The sequence below is a fragment of the Physcomitrium patens genome, chromosome 2 (assembly GCF_059467195.1).
Source record: "Physcomitrium patens ecotype Gransden chromosome 2, ASM5946719v1, whole genome shotgun sequence".
Classification (NCBI taxonomy): Eukaryota; Viridiplantae; Streptophyta; class Bryopsida; order Funariales; family Funariaceae; genus Physcomitrium; species Physcomitrium patens.
The window spans coordinates 22,762,239-22,781,391 of record NC_143411.1 but is presented as its reverse complement, the minus strand read 5'-3'; positions in this window follow the sequence as shown (position 1 = coordinate 22,781,391).

Genomic DNA, 19,153 nt, shown 5'->3' with positions numbered 1-19,153 from the left:
GACATCTCACAAAGTTGGTTGAGTCATTATCTAGTTATTGATTTATTGTTGCTTCCATAAATTCCAACAGTCGGTGGTAATATGCTTGCCCTCGCAAAAGGTACATTGTACAGTCATTTGGGGTGCTGAAGGACATTCTGTTACTAAATGACCTTGCCCCTTATAATTGTTGCATCAGACATTGGGACGCATTTTGGTTGGTTTATGCCTTTTTTCTTTATCCTTGGCTAGATTCACAACCAATTCATCTATTTTTTTTGTCAATGTTAACAGTAATGACTCATTGGGATCCCTTGATACCAATACATTTGGTAATTCCTTTGTAGGTATTGGTTTTTGATATGTGAAATAAGGTGCATACGATTTTTTTGATGATGGTGGTATAACTTACAATAGAACGACATCCACTATTCTCTGTGGAATTGTACCATAATCATTCCTTCTCAGATAACTTCTCGATGCGTCATTCCAATTTTTCATTTGATAACCTCCTTGAGATAGAATCATCGTGGCTCCAACTATTAAGTTTTGGTCATAGTGACATTCTTCCCATACTTTTGCTTGCTCAAGAGATGATGCAATGGTAGCTGATTGGGCCTCTTTTACAAACATCTTCAATTCTAGTGGGTGTAGTCCATTAACCAATATGGACAACACAAACGATTCTGACATTTGATTATTTGGCCATTTTCGAAGTATATCTGCTACTCGACCATAATATGACTGTACCGCTTCTCCTAGTACCAATTTGTTGTTTATTAATTTTTCTCTAAGACGTTCTTTAAAACCAATTAGTCAAAAATGGGCTAAAAATGTATTTTTCAATGCCTCCCAATTGATAAATTGTCCTACAGATTGATAGTTATACCACTCAAACGCTGTATCTTTTAATGTCGATGGCAGTCATCGCAACCAAATATCTTCAGTTCTGCCATTATTAGCTATACATGTTGTAAGAAACTGAGACAAATGTTGATCGAGATCCACACCCTGTGTCATGTTGTGGTTCGGCTACTATATGAAAATAATGTAATTATGTACTTAATATATAATTCATTAAGTAATATAGTGAGAGTCATATTAATAGATTTTAATTAGTTGTAGAATATAATTTGATTATTACTTTGAGAAGAGGTTGTTTAAAAAGATTACTATAGAATTTGTATAACTTTAATTTCCTTTTGATAGTGGCTTTTAAGATTGGTTTTGGTTGATAGTAACTTCTAAATATTTAGAGTCACCTTTGTTAGACATTGGTGACATTTGAAAACTTATTTTGGTTCTTTTATTTAGTATTTAGAGCATACATTATGTAAATCTTATAAGAAAAAGGATTGAAGAAGGATTTTGGTAGCAAAGGGAGTAATTAGGGCACCAATATAGATGAATGGAGATGAAAAATAAAAATCTCCATTCCTATTGGTCAAAAATCATGACCAATGGGCTTTGAGGAGGCTGCCCGAGGCCATATTAGAGATTAGGGTTAGTTTCTTGAGCCATTTGAACTTTGAAGACTAAGGTCAGAAGGTTTAGGTTTTTGATTAAGGTTTTGGTGCAAGTTTTGTGTCATTTGGGGTTTTTATGAAGAAGTTATAGGCGCTCAAAGTTAAGGTGTTAGTTTTGGACCTACTGTCACTCTTTTGGGCATAACGCACGCGTACGGACGGCAATTGAGGATCGGCGACCGCGACTGGAGAGAGCACTTTTGCGGCTATACTTTTTATATATTTGCTTACTAGATTCTAAGTTGAAATGAAAGAGTTATTGAATTTTGAAGTCAGCACATGCAATCTAAGGGTAGTAAGTAAACCGATTTATTAGTGTTTGTCTCTTGAGCTATATCTTGAGCAATTTTGTGAGGTTTTGGCTCAAAATTTCAAGGAACGTGTAATTTCATATTAGTAAACTTTTTGCATAAGTTTTATGACATTTAAAGTTTGGATTTTTGAGATATAAGGAAAATAGTTTTTTGGATGCTTATAAATTAGGGTTTGGAGTGTCTGCTAGGATTTCTTAGATGCCAGAAGATCGGGAGTGAATTTGCAGTTGGTTTTTTTTGTGGTAAAATTTAAGGGTAAATTCTATCTATCTTGTAAATTTGAAATAAACTAATAGTTAGATCAATAGTTATGATTTTCTAAAGTTTAGGCGAGAAAACCCTTCGTGGGAAAAATATGTTTTGAAGGGATTTTATTATATTTGGAGTTTTATACAAAAATAAAGGAGTTTTGGAAGCTAAGAAAAGAATCATGTAAAGGTTTAAGGTACACTCTCTACAGATAGATACCCAGTGTATTCCCAAATAGCAAATCATGCCATACGACACCACAAATCTCCAAAAAGTAGGTAGTAGCGTGACACTAGTCGTACGATCGCCTACTGCATCCATTTGTAGTGCAATTAGAATGGCTGGTCCTCCTGACACCATTGAATTTCTTGTTTCACTGAACTCCATTTTAAAATAATCTCTTCTTTTCCTTATTCTAATTTTTGAGCTCTCAGTGCTCCTCAATTTACTATTTTTTTTTTTTCGCAAATAATTTTATTGATTGAATTACAAGTGAAAACGTCAGATTTTGAAATACAATATAGTTATCTTTATTGGCAACCAATTTGTGCCAATCTGAAGAGCCACTATTGCTCGTTTCAGTGGTACTTCCTATTGGAAAAATATCCAATGGAATATCAAATTCTTCTACGCCTCCTTCTCTTTCAGTTAACGGCCTCAAGATTTCCACTGGAATGGTAACAAAATTTCCAGCGAGTGTTCTTGGCAGTTTTTCTAATGGTACATATGATTGCAAAATTAACAGTCTGTCCGGTTCTTGATATGTTCAGATGCACCAACAAGCTTGCAACCATGGTTTAATCCAATTCTGTCGATGCTTCTTTTTAAGATTACGTTCTTGCTCCTCTCTAAGCAAGTTCCTTCTTTGTGCTCTTCCTTGTCTTTCTCTCAACTGATTTATTATCTTCGATGCAATGCTCTCATTTTTATTAACCATAATCTTGCTTCAAAAACTATTGAAATCATCTTCCATTGCCAATTTTCTCACACGTTTGGTCATTAATTCCTAACACTCAAAGTTATTATCACTCCCCGACAGCGGCGCCAAACTATAGAGAATGACTAGTTGCTTAAGCGTTCACGTTAGGATCGTACAATCAATTATCTCTTGAATGTATCTTCTCTATTTCTAATATCTGAACACACAAGCAAACTATAATCTCCTCCTTTACCTTATCGGTCTCTTCCTTACAACAATTCAGTCATACCAATAACTGCTATTTCTACTAATATATTCACCCTCATAATCTCCAACTGTAATACTACGCCCTCACAACTTTGAGCACACAATTACCCTCATTCCAACCAGTGGAATTCTTCACACAAAACTGCCATTCACCTTACGGTGTTTTCCACAAACACAGATTCATTCTCTCTACAGAATTACAATCTGATTTTAGCATTCAATCTTTCTTCTTCTCAAATAATACCAATCACATTTCCATTCCATAATTCACTTCACAATATTCAAAAACTCTCAATCCTCTTATTCAAAGAAAATAACAAACAAAAGAAAAGAGGTAGTACCAAGCTTACCCCCGGCTCTAAACTATCGCAATCTGGCATCTTAATTAAGTTCTACAACTCCTATATACTTTCTCTTGATTCTTCAGATTCTAACCGTAATTTTGCAATTAATCGCTTTTAAGAACTAAATCACTCATCCGCCCTCCTGGATTTCCTATTATATGGACTATTAATATATTTTACCAATATCTTTCAAAAACGAATTAATATCTATTCTATAGTTATTATTAATGAACCAGTAAGTTACCACAAAATTTATGTACATTTTCTATAGTGTCATAAAAAAATGATATTTTAAAGAATTGTATCCATTTTATAATAAAGTTAAAAATAAAAAATTATTTATTTATAAAAATAAATATTTTATATGTGTATCATAAATCAATATTTAAATAAATGGTTAAATTAATGATTATTGGAATTCAAGTGATTTAGGGATTCAAAATTTATATTTTAAAGAAAATTAAGGTTTTTGTAATTTTGAATAATCTATTGCTTGGATTAAAAAGATTTATTTATATTCTAATATTTAATTTATTTTCTAGTATCTATAATTTTTTTTGAAGCAAGTAAATTTTATAAATAAGATTATAGTTCTATGCCAAATACAAGAAAAAAACGAAGAGAGAGATCTAAGGCAATTTGGACCTTAATAAACAAGGATTTCCATCAAATTCAGAACCAATTAATCATTTTTTGTTTTTTTTGTTTTGTTTTGTTTTTCTTTGTGTTTTGTATTGTGTTATGTTCTGTTGTGTTGTATTGTATTTTTTTTTTTTTTTTTTTTTTTTTTTTTCTTTATTAGATGTTTTGAATTAAAGATTCTATTTTTACTTTTAATCTAATTTAAATATTTTAATAACAATAAAACTTCTTCTATTGATTTAAGTTTTATACTAGCTAAATTGAAGAAAGATCATTTATTTTAGAATTATTCTTTTCTAAAAAATTTGGAAAAAATCTATTTTAACCATTGACTTTCTATTAATTACTATTTATCTCAAAATTTTTATATTAATTTCCTAAACTAGTGATTTAAAGCACTATAAGCCTCTTTTTTTGTATTAAAATATACTAGTGAATCAATTATTTGACTCATACATAGCAACCATCTAGAATTTCTTGTAAAAGAAAAAAAAATAAGAATTGACTCTTTAAAATCTATCAATTAAAAAACTACTTGGCTACAATAGTTATTTTATTTTATTTTATTTTATTTTTTTGACTCAAAATCATGAAAATCTAATCAAGTACGCTTCTTTTTCACTTTGAATATCTATGATGTTTTATGAAGAGACTAAATTGAATATAATTTTACTTATTTTAAATTCTAATATTTTAGCTTCATAAAATATATCTAATTTTGAAGATATTATTATTTTAAGGAGTTGAATAAGAATGACTTTAAAAATGAGATATTTAACCATGTCTAAAGAAAAATCACACTCAATATTTTTTATATCAATTTTTAGAAGTTTTAATAAGAAAATATTTTCCATTGAAGATTTGTAATTAAACTAAATTATTTGAGAAGACCACTCTACCCAAGTAAGCATCCAACCAAATTGCATCAAATTTATTTGGAAAATCTAATCTCTAAGCATCTTATTAAAAGACAAACATGCTAAGCCTAAAGGTTTTAATCTTATATTATTTTTTAAAAACAATTTTTCTACTTCTTTGAATTTCTTCTATATATTGAGCACTATAACTTTTGGCCTCATCTAGATCCTTTAATTATTCTAATCTATCAATTAATTGACAATCTTTTTATAAAGGCTATATAAAAGAAAGAAATTTTAAATTCAATTCGTAAAAATAGCTTCTATGCCATAAACCAAATAAAATAGAATTGTTGTCACGGACACAAAAATACAGGTTTGAGATCTAACAAGAAGTTCAAGAAGAACTGGCAAGAACTAGATTAATCAGATGAATACAAGAACAACACCAGAGAGATGAGTTAGAGCTCCAAGAGATGTATTGTCGAGATTGAAGAACTCTTTAGCTTCGATTCCAATATATACTCCTATTTAGGAAGCTTCTCAAGCAACTTCTACCAATTAGGAAGCTTCTCAAATAACTTCCACCAACTAAGAAGCTTCTCAAGCAACTTCCATCAACTAAGAAGCTTCTAGAAGGTTCCAAAGACTTGCTTCTAGAAGGTTCTAGAAACTTGTCTCTAGAAGGTTCTAAGGACTATGTTCCTAATATCACCCCCTCCTTTAGCTTCGAGATCTCTGAGAAGTAATGTTGTTGTTAATCAGTACCAATGCAAGAAAATGAAGATCTGTCGCATAACATCTGCTATGAACTCCAACTGTTGTTCATGAGGCAAGTGATTCATCAACCCTTGAAGCCAACGGTAGTAGCCTACGCCTTCGACTTCTGACCAAGTATGAACTTTCGTGTCCTCATTGTGAAATTGTCTTGCAAACACACCTTCTGGCTGACCATCGTAAGTTGGCTCGATCTCAAATACAATCACTAGTGATCGGTTACTCGGTATCTTCCGTCGTTGTCATAGTGTAGGCGGTTCTTCATCTCGGGGTCGCCTTTGTGAGCTAATCGATTGAGATAATCTGATTAGTATAGTATCTATCTCTTGGCTATCCATATCAGAAGACCAAACTATGGCTATTGAAAAAATTCTACTTTATCTTGGAGAAAATAACTACATCAACTACGAATTTTGGTGGTGCTCTCCTCCTTTCTTATATTCTTGGGTAAACAAGCTTCAGAAAGAAGCTATCATCAAACCGGCTTAGATTTATGAAGATGTTGTTGATGAAACTCATGTACTTTTTATGGCACATTGGCGAGATTTTCAGCTGGCTCCCACGTTCGCTCATCAATATCGTAGCCGCACCAATGAAGAAGATATTCCAACTTGTCCCATCTTTGCCCTGAATCTAGTACCTTTTCGACCTTGTATTCCTCGTGGTTCTCGATCTCAATACTAGGTGGCAGACATTGCACTCTTCCAGAAAAAGATAACTCTCGATAAGGCTCCAAAAGAGAAACATGAAAGACTGGATGTACCTTCATAGAAGCCGGTAATTCCAGACCATACACCACTAGATTGATTTGCTTGTAGATAATAAATGGTCCCAATCTTTGATAGTCCAACTTATCACATAGTCACTTGGTCTTGATATTTTGTCAAAGAAGCCACGCTTTATCTCCAATTTTAAAAGTAGGTGCTTAATTTCAAAATCTATCTGCAGATGCCTTGTAGGATTCTTGAGCGGATTGTAATTGAAGCTTCAACGTAGTTTGAAGCTCTGATAGTTATTTCGCAAATCCTTCAGCTGCTGGATTCTTATTTATTGACGGACTCAATAAATCAAGTTTCGGATGATACCCTTAGTTGGAAAAGAATGGTGTATATTGAGTCGATGCATGGAGGGTGTTGTTATATGTAAACTCGGCTAGCGACAAATATGCGATCCAATTGTCTTGCTGATAGTTGATACTCCATCGTAAATACTATTCCAAGACTTCATTCATCCATTCCGTTTGGCTGTCAGTTTGAGGATGAAAAGCCAAAGAAAGCTTGATATCCACCTTCAGTATCTCAAAGAGAAATCTCCAAAACTTTGATACGAATTGGGTTCCTCGATCTAATACGATATCATCTAGTAGTGTATGATATCAATACACATTATCGAGAAAGAGCCTTGCTGTGACTTCACTGGATGATGTCTTCTTGCAAGGAACAAAGTGCGCCATCTTTGTAAGCCGATCTACCTCGACAAAGATGCTACAAATGAGTTTGAAGATGGCAAGTCCGTTGTCGTATGGCGTGATTTGCTATTTGGGAATACACTGGGTATCTAGCTGTAGAGAGTGTACCTTAAAACTTTATATGATTCTTTTCTTGGCTTCCAAAACTCCTTTATTTTTGTATAAAACTCCAAATATAAGAAAATCCCTTCAAAACATATTTTTCCGTGAAGGGTTTTCTCGCCTAAACTTTAGAAAATCATAACTATTGATCTAACTATTAGTTTATTTCAAATTTACAAGATAGATAGAATTTACCCTTAAATTTTACCACAAAAAAAACCAACTGCAAATTCACTCCCGATCTTCTGGCATCTAAGAAATCCTAGCAGACACTCCAAACCCTAATTTATAAGCATCCAAAAAACTATTTTCCTTATATCTCAAAAATCCAAACTTTAAATGTCATAAAACTTATGCAAAAAGTTTACTAATATGAAATTACACGTTCCTTGAAATTTTGAGCCAAAACCTCACAAAATTGCTCAAGATATAGCTCAAGAGACAAACACTAGTAAATCGGTTTACTTACTACCCTTAGATTGCATGTGCTGACTTCAAAATCCAATAACTCCTTCATCCCAACTTAGAATCCAGTAAGCAGTATGTGAAAAGTATAGCCGCAAAAGTGCTCTCTCCATTCGCAGTCGCCGATCCTCAATTGCCGTCCGTACGCGTGCGTTATGCCCAAAAGAGTGACAGTAGGTCCAAAACTAACACCTTAACTTTGAGCGCCTATAACTTCTTCATAAAAACCCCAAATGACACAAAACTTGCACCAAAACCTTAACCAAAAACCTAAACCTTCTGACCCTAGCCTTCAAAGTTCGAATCGGCTCGAGAAACTAACCCTAATCCCTAATATGGCCTCGGGCAGCCTCCTCAAAGCCCATTGGTCATGATTTTTGACCAATAGGAATGGAGATTTTTATTTTTCATCTCCATTCATCTATATTGGTGCCCTAATTACTCCCTTTGCTACCAAAATCCTTCTTCAATCCTTTTTCTTATAAGATTTACATAATGGATGCTCTAAACACCAAATAAAAGAACCAAAATAAAATTTTAAATGTCACCAATGTCTAACAAAGGTGACTCTAAATATTTAGAAGTTACTATCAACCAAAACCAATCTTAAAAACCACTATCAAAAGGAAATTAAAGTTATACAAATTCTATAGTAATCTTTTTAAACAACCTCTTCTCAAAGTAATAATCAAATTATATTCTACAACCAACTAAAATCTACTAACATGGCTTTCACCATGTTACTTAATGAATTATATATTAAATACATATTTACATTATTTTCATATAGTAGCCGAACCACAACACGACACCGTGATGAAGTCCATGAAAACTGAAGACCATGGTCGACCTAGAATCGACAATGGCTGTAGAAGTCCATAAGTATGATGTTGAGGATTCTTGGATCTTGAATAGATATCGCAGGAGGCTATAAAATCTTTCACATCCTTCCACATTTGGGGCGACCTGAAATCTCGAGAAATAAGCTCCAAGGTCTTGTTGAATCCAAAATATCCTGCAGCTGAAAAATCATGGCAAGATTGAAGAACTCGGAGTCATGCTTGTCCTTTTGTAATATACAACCGCTTCTCAAAGTATAAAATATCTCCCTCCACCTTGAACTTGTCGCCATTGGTACGCTGCTTGATATAAATGGCTACTGAATTTTCAATGGTTACGGCACTTATCTGATTCAGGAAGTCAGCATCAATTCGCACAATAGTAGCGCAAAGCCGAAATTGCTCTAGCTTCAATATGTCGAAAACATACTCATATAAGCTAGTAATTAAATATACAAATAGGTGGAAGTAAGTGAAAGTAGGTAAAAGTAAGTCAATTCTATAGTATTTAATATGAAAGCTTCCTACAAGCTTCATAGATGCTGCTTTGACTTCATAGGTATCTTTAATTGACTTTTTGGATTAGAAACGTGGTCAACAAGTTGGTCATGTACCACACATATTGTTAGCTTGAAGATCAAGCTAACTATGTGGCCCACATATAGAAAAACTTGCCTTATATGTCAAGGCATGTGTCTTACAAAGTCAACACATATTGGAGGTCCTATAGAACATCGCCACGTAGCCCCTAGTTAAATAGTATATATAGAGACAAGAGTGAAGCCTTCTTCACTCTTGTCAACTCCTTTCTAGCTTCCAGTCTAGTTTCAAGGGTCTCTAGTTTTCTTGTCTTTTGGCAATAGCCATTCTAGTTTCTCTTTCAATATACATACTTATTTATTTATATTTTATTACCTTTCTTTGAGTGAAGGCTCACTTGTTTGAATTGCTTTTCCATCAAGTTCTTGTCCTTGACAGATTGACAAGAGTACACCTATAATATCAGAGCTTTGTCTAATCTTGATTAAGAGTGGATTACTCCTTTTCTTCATAAGATATAAGCATAATAAAAGTTGCGGATTACCCTCTTCTAAACTAATATTGTCCTTAGTATTTTCTTTGTCCATAAGTCCTCTCTTCTATTTGTCTTGAGCAATATTAGACATCTTCTCTCTTCTAAGTGTTATCATGGCAGAACTTCTTGAAATGAAGAGTGCAATGGCACAAATGCAAGAGCAATTGAGGGAGTTAATGCTTGCAATGCATCAACTCAATTTACCACTACAAGGAGCAACAAGATTGGCAGGAAGTAAAGATATAGAAATGGTTGGAGCTGCTTCAACATATGCACCAAACCATGTCCTTTCTCCTATGGTGGAACGCCCTTCAAATGTTAGAGAACCAAGAATTATCCTACCCGAGAAGTTTGATGGCACGAGATCCAAGTTTTGAGGATTTATCAATCAAGTGCAACTTGTGATTGAACTTCAACTCCAAAGCTATCCAATTCCAGGATCACAAGTTATATTCATTGGTACGCTTCTTTTAGGTTCGGCACTATCGTGGTTTTTATCTTTTCTTGAACGACGAGATCTAATATTGGATAATCTAGAGGCTTTTTTGACAGAGTTTCGATCCATGTATGGAGAACATGATGCAATTCGTATTGCAACCAATAAGATCCATATTTTACGACAAGATAATCGATCAGTAACGTTTTATGCTTCACAATTTTGACAACTTGCAACTGATATCAAGTGGGATGATGCTGCATTTATTAGCCAATTTCTCTATGGATTACAATATGAGGTAAAAAAATTAATGCTCAACTTACCTGATCCTCAAACATTGAGTCAAGCAATTGACTTTGCTGTGAAGTGCGACAATTGCCTTTTTGAATTCCGATCTGAGAACCGTACAAGTGGACCTCAACGTTACTATAATTCAATGGCAACACCAATACCTCTTCAACACATACATTTGGAAGTAGAGGATATGCAAATTGATGCAGTACGTTTCAAACCTCTTACCGAGCAAGAAAAGATTCGTCGTTGTCAAGAAGGATTATGTTTATATTATAGAAAACCAAAGCACACTGCTCAACATTGTCCAAAGAAATGACGCAATCACAAAATGAGGAGTATGGCTGTGAAAGAAGATAATATGTCGGAAAACCAGTTTGTCCAGCTACAATAGGGACCATGCGGCTGGAACCTTGCACAACATCTAGTAAAGGTCTTATTCTCTCTTCAGAGTCCTCTCCTTGTTTTACATTAAATGTTATTTTAGGACCTAAACATTACAAAGTCTCTGCCTTGTTAGATTGAGGAGCCTCAGCGTGTTTTTTAGATGAAGAATTTACTAAAAGACATAGCATATCTTTAGTAAAGAAAACCAAACCTATTCATGTAGAAGTCATAGATGGTCGTCCATTGTTTTCTGGAGATATTATTCACGAGACCCTTCCTATAGAAGTAATAATCAATGGTCATAATAGTTTTGTCGTATTTAATATCATTAGATCTCCCTCTAATCCAGTCATCTTAGGTTTATCTTGGTTAGAAAAATACAACCCTCAAATAGACTGGATTTCCCTAACTCTTACTTTCTCTAAAAGTATAACTAACAGTATAGTTAAGCAAGTAGAGAGTCATAAATCCAGTTTGATTAAATCCGTATTTATAGGTGCAAAAGCTTTCTTGCATGCTGTTATGAAAGAATCACCATACATTATTTATGCTCCACCCGTTTCTACTGGTGAAAAGACTTCAAGTGGCATTCCAAGCCAATATCAAGAATTTTAAGATGTATTTGAATAAAAGAATGCGGATACACTTCTGGAACATTGTCCCTATGATTGCTCAATTGACCTTCAAGAAGGAGCACAACCGCCATTTGGACCAATCTATAGTTTATCACAAAATGAGTTGGCTGAACTCAAGGAGTATATTGAAGAAAATCTATCCAAGAATTTCATATGCTATTCTAAATCTCCAGCAGGAGCTCCAATTCTATTTATGAAGAAAAAAGATAGATCATTGCAGATGTGTGTTGATTATCGAGGACTCAAAAAGATTACCATCAAAAATAGGTATCCACTACCTTTAATATCTGGACTTCTTGATCAGCTGAATCAAGCTAAGATCTATACAAAAATAGATCTTAGGAGAGCATATAATCTAGTACGCATCAAAGAAAGAGATGAATAGAAGACTGCGTTTCGAACTAGGTATGGATATTTTGAATACGACGTCATGTCTTTTGGACTTACAAATGCACCAGCAGCTTTTCAACATCTAATGAATGATGTTTTTCGAGAGTTTTTGGACGATTTTGTGGTATGTTATCAAGACGACATCTTGATCTATTCTAAGAATCCAGAAGAACATGAACTTCATGTTCGTCATGTATTACAAAAATTAAGAGATGCAGGACTCTATGCCAAGATAGAAAAGTGTGTATTTCACACTACTCAAGTTGATTTCTTAGGTTACATCATTTCAAATGATGGACTTATGATGGATCCTAAAAAAGTTCAAACTATTATAGATTGAAAGACCCCAAAAACGGTAAGAGATGTCCAATATTTTTTGGGATTTGCCAACTACTATCGGATCTTCATCAAAGACTTCTCTCGAGTTGCAACTCCTCTTACACGTTTGACTTGTAAAGACAAACTCCAATGGAATCAAGAAGCGGAAGTTATTTTTGAATCTCTAAAGACAACATTTATTTTTGCACCAATCTTGTATTGTGTTGATTTTTCCAAAGCATTCTTTATGGAAACAGATGCATCGAACTTTGCTCTGGGTGCGGTTTTATCACAAATGGGAACAGATGACAAACTTCATCCACTAGCCTTTCATTCAAAAAAATTCTCAGTAGCAGAAATCAATTATGAGATCTACGACAAAGAACTTCTTGCAATTGTGGATTCTTTTCAAGAATGGCATCATTATCTAGAAGGCGCCTCCAGTCTAGTCACCATGTATATGGATCACAAGAACCTCGAGTATTTTATATCAGCATGTATATTAAATCATTATCAAGCTCATTGGAGCATGTCTTTATCAAGATTCGAGTTCATCATTACTTATCGGCCAGAAAAATAATAAGGTTTAACCGATGCCTTGTCTAGACGTTCTTATCTTGCACCAAAAGAAGAAGATGTAGCTTTTGAGCAACAAAGAATGGTTTTCTTGAAGCCGGAGCAACTTCAACTTCAAACAATAAAATCAACATTGATTATTGATTTAACTTTTTTTAAGCAAATCCAGTTAAGTATGTCTTCAGACCCTCTTGTTTATGATATCAAGAATAATTCTTCTAAATCTCATGATCCATCTAAATTTGAATTCAAGAACAACCTACTCTATTTCGAAGGATGCCTATATGTTCCAGAAGGAGAAGAACGTTTACATATTTTTCAAGCTCATCACGACTTCCTAGCAGCAGGACATTTCGGATATAATAAGACTTTGGAATTGATATCTAGGGATTTTTGGTCGCTTCAAATGTGGAAGGCAGTTAAAGATTTTATACAATCATGTGATGTTTGCTCAAGATCAAAAATTCCTCGTCATCGATCTTTTGGACTTCTTCAGCCATTATCCATTCCAGAACAACCATGGTCTTCTGTTTCTATGGACTTCATCACGGATCTTCCAATCTCCGGTTCTTATGACTCTATATTCATGATAGTAGATCGTTTTACCAAGATGGCACATTTTGTACCATGTACAAAATCTATCACAGGTGAAGAAACAGCTAAGCTCTTTCTTGACAATATCTATCGCTATCATAGATTACCCAAGGATATTATATCAGATAGGGGAACTCAATTTGTATCAAGATTTTGGCGGACTCTTTTCAAGATTCTTAAAATGAATATAAAACTATCTTCGGCATTCCATCCTCAAACTGATGGACAAATGGAGCGTGTTAATCAAGTTTTGGAGTAATATTTGAGATGTACCATTAATTACCAACAAGATGATTGGACAACTCTTTTGTCAATGGCAGAGTTTGCTTACAATAACACGGTACACTCTTCTATAAAACAAACACCTTTCTTTGCTAATTATGGTTATCATCCATGACTTGATACTTTTGACTTTTCAAAAGTTGATAATCCTGCTGCGAAAGATTTGGCAATTCATTTATAAGAGCTACATGCAACAATGAAGGCGCAGTTAAAAGAGGCTCAAAAACAACAAAAGGCCAATGCGGATGTCTATCGAAAAGAACAACCATCATTCATCTTGGGTGATAAGATATGGCTACTTTGTCGCAATATCAAGACCACTCGTCCTTGTGACAAGTTGGACTATCGAAGGCTTGGACCATTTTCTATTTTTGTACAAATCAATCCAGTTGCATATCGTTTAGATCTACCAGAGTCAATAAAAATCCACTCAGTATTCCACGTGTCTCTTCTTGAATCATATAAGACAGTGGACATACCAAAAAGATGACAAGCTCCACCTCCTCCTGTAGAAGTGGAGAATAATGAAGAGTTTGAAGTAGAAGAAGTCTTAGATTCAAGGCGGCACCGAAATAAATTAGAATATCTTATCCATTGGCGCGGATATGGTATTAGTGAACGCACATGGGAGCCAATAAAGAATCTTGTAAATGCAGCAAAGGTGGTAGAGGCTTTTCATCGACGACATCCATCAAAATCAAGATGAAAACCTTCTTTATAAAAGAAATAACATCTAGGCAAGATAACATTCTACTTTTAATTCTTGTTCGTAGCTTCATTGTAGTAGTGGCGCTCAGGAGATGGAGAACCAACAACGAGCAGATTTAACTCGAGAGCCTTCATTTGCTGACCTACCGGATGAGACATTATGATTGTCACAACCTTCAAGACGACGCAATCAAGATGAAGATCTTCAAGAACGACATGTTCTTCCTCAAATAGATGGTGAGATACAACGCATTTGGTATCACGATTTGAGAAGGGACTCTCGATGTTTGGTGATTTTGCTAGAGGTAGGAACAACTCCTGATGGTGTTTCGAATATTCTATTCGAAGAAAGTTACGAAGGCCTCAACAATGATCAAATAACTGGGTGGTCTTCCCGCCCTGGTATGGGACACTACCGATGGTTGAGAGGCCCTATCAATCATCTTTGAAGAGAACAGAGATCAGAGTATGTGGCGAATATAATTCGTTGCATCATAGATTTCCTCAACATATGATGACCGCTCCTCGTGGAACTCGTCCTTAGAAGGGGGGGTAATGTCATGGCCATAATCATGTAAGCTAATAATTACATATAGAAATAGGTAGAAGTAAGTAAAAGTAGGTAAATGTAAGTTAATTCTATAATATTTAATATGAAAGCTTCCTAGAAACTTCCTGGATGCTGTTTTGACTTCATAGGTGTCTTTAATTGACTTTTTGGATTAGAAACGTGGTCAACGAGTTGGCCATGTGCCACACATATTGTTAGCTTGAAAATCAAGCTAACTATGTGGCCCACACGTAGAAAAACTTGCCTTGTAAGTCAAGGCATGTGCCCTACAAAGTCAACACATATTGGAGGTCCTATAGAACGTCGCCACGTAGCCCCTAGTTAGAGAGTATATATAGAGACAAGAGTGAAGGCTTCTTCACTCTTGTCAACTCCTTTCTTGCTTCTAGTCTAGTTTCAAGGGTCTCTAGTTTTCTTGTCTTTTGGCAATAGCCATTCCAATTCCTCTTTCAATATATATACTTGTTTATATATATTTTGTTACTTCTCTTTGAGTGAAGGCTCACTTGTCTGAATTATTTTTTCATCGAGTTCTTGTCCTTGACAATGAGTATTGTCATTCATATGTATAGAAGATTAAAAAAGACATACGATATAGTGATTTGAAATGCCATAGGAGTATTACAAAGTCCAAAATATATTATTATATAAATAAAAGTATCTTATGATGTAATAAAAGTAGTTTTGTGATGATCTTCTTAAACTATGGATATTTTATTATATTTTAAATATCTATCCAAAAACATATAAAATTTATGATCTACCACTTCTTCTAAAATGTTTTTAATAAAAGATAGTAAAAAATGATCCTTCTTAGTGTACTTCTTAAGTTTTCTATATTCTATGCACACTTGAAGTTTTTCATTTTTCTTTTTCACAAATACTATTAAAACAATCCAATCTATAATCTCTATGGGTTGAATAAATCCAACTTTGAAGAATTTTTTTAATTTGACTTTGATGATTAATTACAAATTGATATTTTTATTTATTTTTATTTTTTTTTTCATGGAAATTAAATTAAAAAGAAGTGAAATACAACATTGAGCTATCTTAAGAGGTATGCCTTTGAGATCTTTATAAGACTAAGTAAATACATCTTTGTATTTTATAATTAATGTCTTATAATTTATTAATTCATCCTTTGTCAATTGAATCATTACTTTAATGAATTTTAGATTTTTATTTTTTAAAGATAAATCCATTAATTTGTAATCAAGGTTGGACATATGAAATTTTTCTATGAAACTTTTATATCAATTATCTAATATTTGTGGATAAATAGCCATGTTATTTTTAATTTTAAGACTATTAGAAATTTGCTTAATTAAAGGGAGATTAAAATCACTTTCTTTAATTATATCTTGTAATTTTTTACTGTGAGTTCCATCAAAGTTTATCTTAAAGACAACTTTGAATTTTATGTCATTGACTAAGATTATTATAAGTATAAAATTTATACTTCAATCCAAATTATAAGATGGTCTCAATTAAAAGTTGCTTATTATTAGTGGTATAAAGTGGAAGTAGCAAGAACAAGAATAAAAGAAGCACAATACAAAAATAAGTGAAACAAGTGCAATCAAGTAATTATACACTATAAAAATAATCATAGTTTATTCAGTGAGTTTTCATCCAACAAAAAATAAAAAAATATTTTTAAAAAGTTAATTTTTTAATATTTTTAATGATATAAGAAACATATAAATCCAAATTTCTATGAGTAAGTTATGAAGGTTTAAAAATAATAAGTAAATAAATAAAAAGTTAAGTAAATAATTTTTACCTCAAAGATAACTTTCTTAAGAGATCAAGAATTTGAGCCTCACCAAGGCTCACAAGTAGTGTATATGGGTATCTAAAAGAGGCCACAAGGACTGAATCTTATCCTCTTTACTACCTTCAAGGTGCTTGTAATTATCATTTCATTTATTCTACAAATTCTTTTTAGAATAAACCTATAGAAGGGAATTCGAATGCAAGGAAAGACTAAGTGCATGAGTTCTACTTATTAGGATTACACAATTAATCCTACTCTGAACCATTGAAAATACCAAAGAACACTACAATATTTTTCACTTCTTAATAGTACTCTGCCATCACTGATAACAACAATGTGTAACCCTGCACTATCCTAAAAGACACTACATAATCATTCCATAATCTAAACATTGAAATCCTTCACTCCTAATGGTACTTCTCAACTTACTTCTTCACAGAATTTTAGACTCTACAAACTCCTTCTCATGAATCACTCTCAATTTCTAATACTCAATATATTATAATCTTTTCATTCATATCCATTCTTCACAAATATTTCCAATTATTCACTTTTAATTCACCACTATATAACTCAACATTTAATAAATCAAATTTTTCTTTTGACAATATCAAATCTCTTTTCATTCCAAAAAATTACTTTATATTTTTGAAAAACTATTCATAACTCTTTTTCTACAAAGAAAAAAAAATCTAAGAAATAAACAAAGAAAGAAGTAGCACCAAGCTCACTCCGACTCATGACTATCACGACTTGGCCCTTAAACTAACTTCTACAACTCCTTTATATTTTTTCCTAATTTTTTACATTTTAACCATAATTCTGTAATTAATCGCTTTTAATAATTAACTCAATCATACATCCTCTTGAATTACCTATTTTATGGACTATTAGTATATTTTATCAATATCTTTCAAAAAAAAATTAATATCTATTCTACATAGCCCCATTCCTGTCTATACAGCATCCTTGCAAACAAACAATTGATACTTATTTAAAAACTACTTTATAAAACTCTACAAAATTACTATCTTCTTTGGTCCACCCAATTGATCAATTGCTGTATTATCTATTATTGATTCCATCAATTTTCATTCTAATTGCAAATCTTCTTCCTCCTCCAATGCTTCTATTGACTCCTTCTTCAACTGGGCTTAGAGATCTTCATTATACTCTCCCAATTTACAGACTTAAGCCTCCAGTTTCAAGATATGGGCATCCCAAAGTTCCAATTGATGCTACTGCTGACTCATCCATTTTGAAACATCTTCAATTGACACTTATGACCGGCTCATTATGGTTAACTCTTCCATCAATTTTGCCACTTTAATTTGTTAAACTTTGATTTCAGACCTCAACCTCTCCGTTTTGCATTTAAATTGGTCATTCAATACCAATTTCTCTTTTGCCAATAACTCTGCCTTGTCCTTTTTTGCTTGTAACTAGCATTTGAGTTTCTTCCATTCCAAATCCAATATCTTGTGATTCTGGATTAATTTGTCCCTTTGTCCTTCCTTAATCTGTAAGATGTATTCTTTTTTTTTTGTCCAAGCCTCATATTTGTGAACCATTTTCCGTTCCAATACCAACTTGGATTCCTCAATTTCTTGGATAGTCCATTTTTGCTCTTCAATTCTTCGGTTTTGATCCAATATCACTTTTTTGCTATCCTCTAGATCCCATTTGCTATAGCTCTCTACATCCAATGCTCGCACCATACAATGTATTTGTGAAATATACTTCAATAAAGCATTCTTAAGAGGTAAACCTTTGAACAATTGACCTTGTAGAAACGCTAACTGATTGATATCCATCATAATTGGGGCTTCATTCTCCTCCTCCATCGTAAAATAAATTGGAATCCATTTTGATTCAATAATTGGAATGACCTCTTGAGCCAATGTACGACTTGACTTTCCAATTTTGTGTATCACATCTGCTACATTGATATTTTGTATCAACAAATTTCATTCTTTCTATGGTGGTACTAGTATTAATACATGACTTTCATCTATTGACAATGTTTGACGCAATGTGTATGCGATCACAATATATACATAATTAGAATAGAGCAAATATATAAACTTCTCCAATTTCTACTTGGTTCCTATCTCTGCAAGAATATGAATAGATACGTAAGCTGCCTAGTTAAACACTATTCCTTCAAGCGCCCCTACTCCTGAATACAATAATCATTTGGACATATATGTGGGATATTGGTACAATCTTAACAGTCTCACCACAAAACGGAACCATTCTGTAAGTTTTGATGAAATTGCCTTAGTAGTCCGTCAACCTTAGTTCCTTTCAAAAGATGACATACCACCCTTGAAAAATCTTCTTGAGCTGAAATTGCTTGACT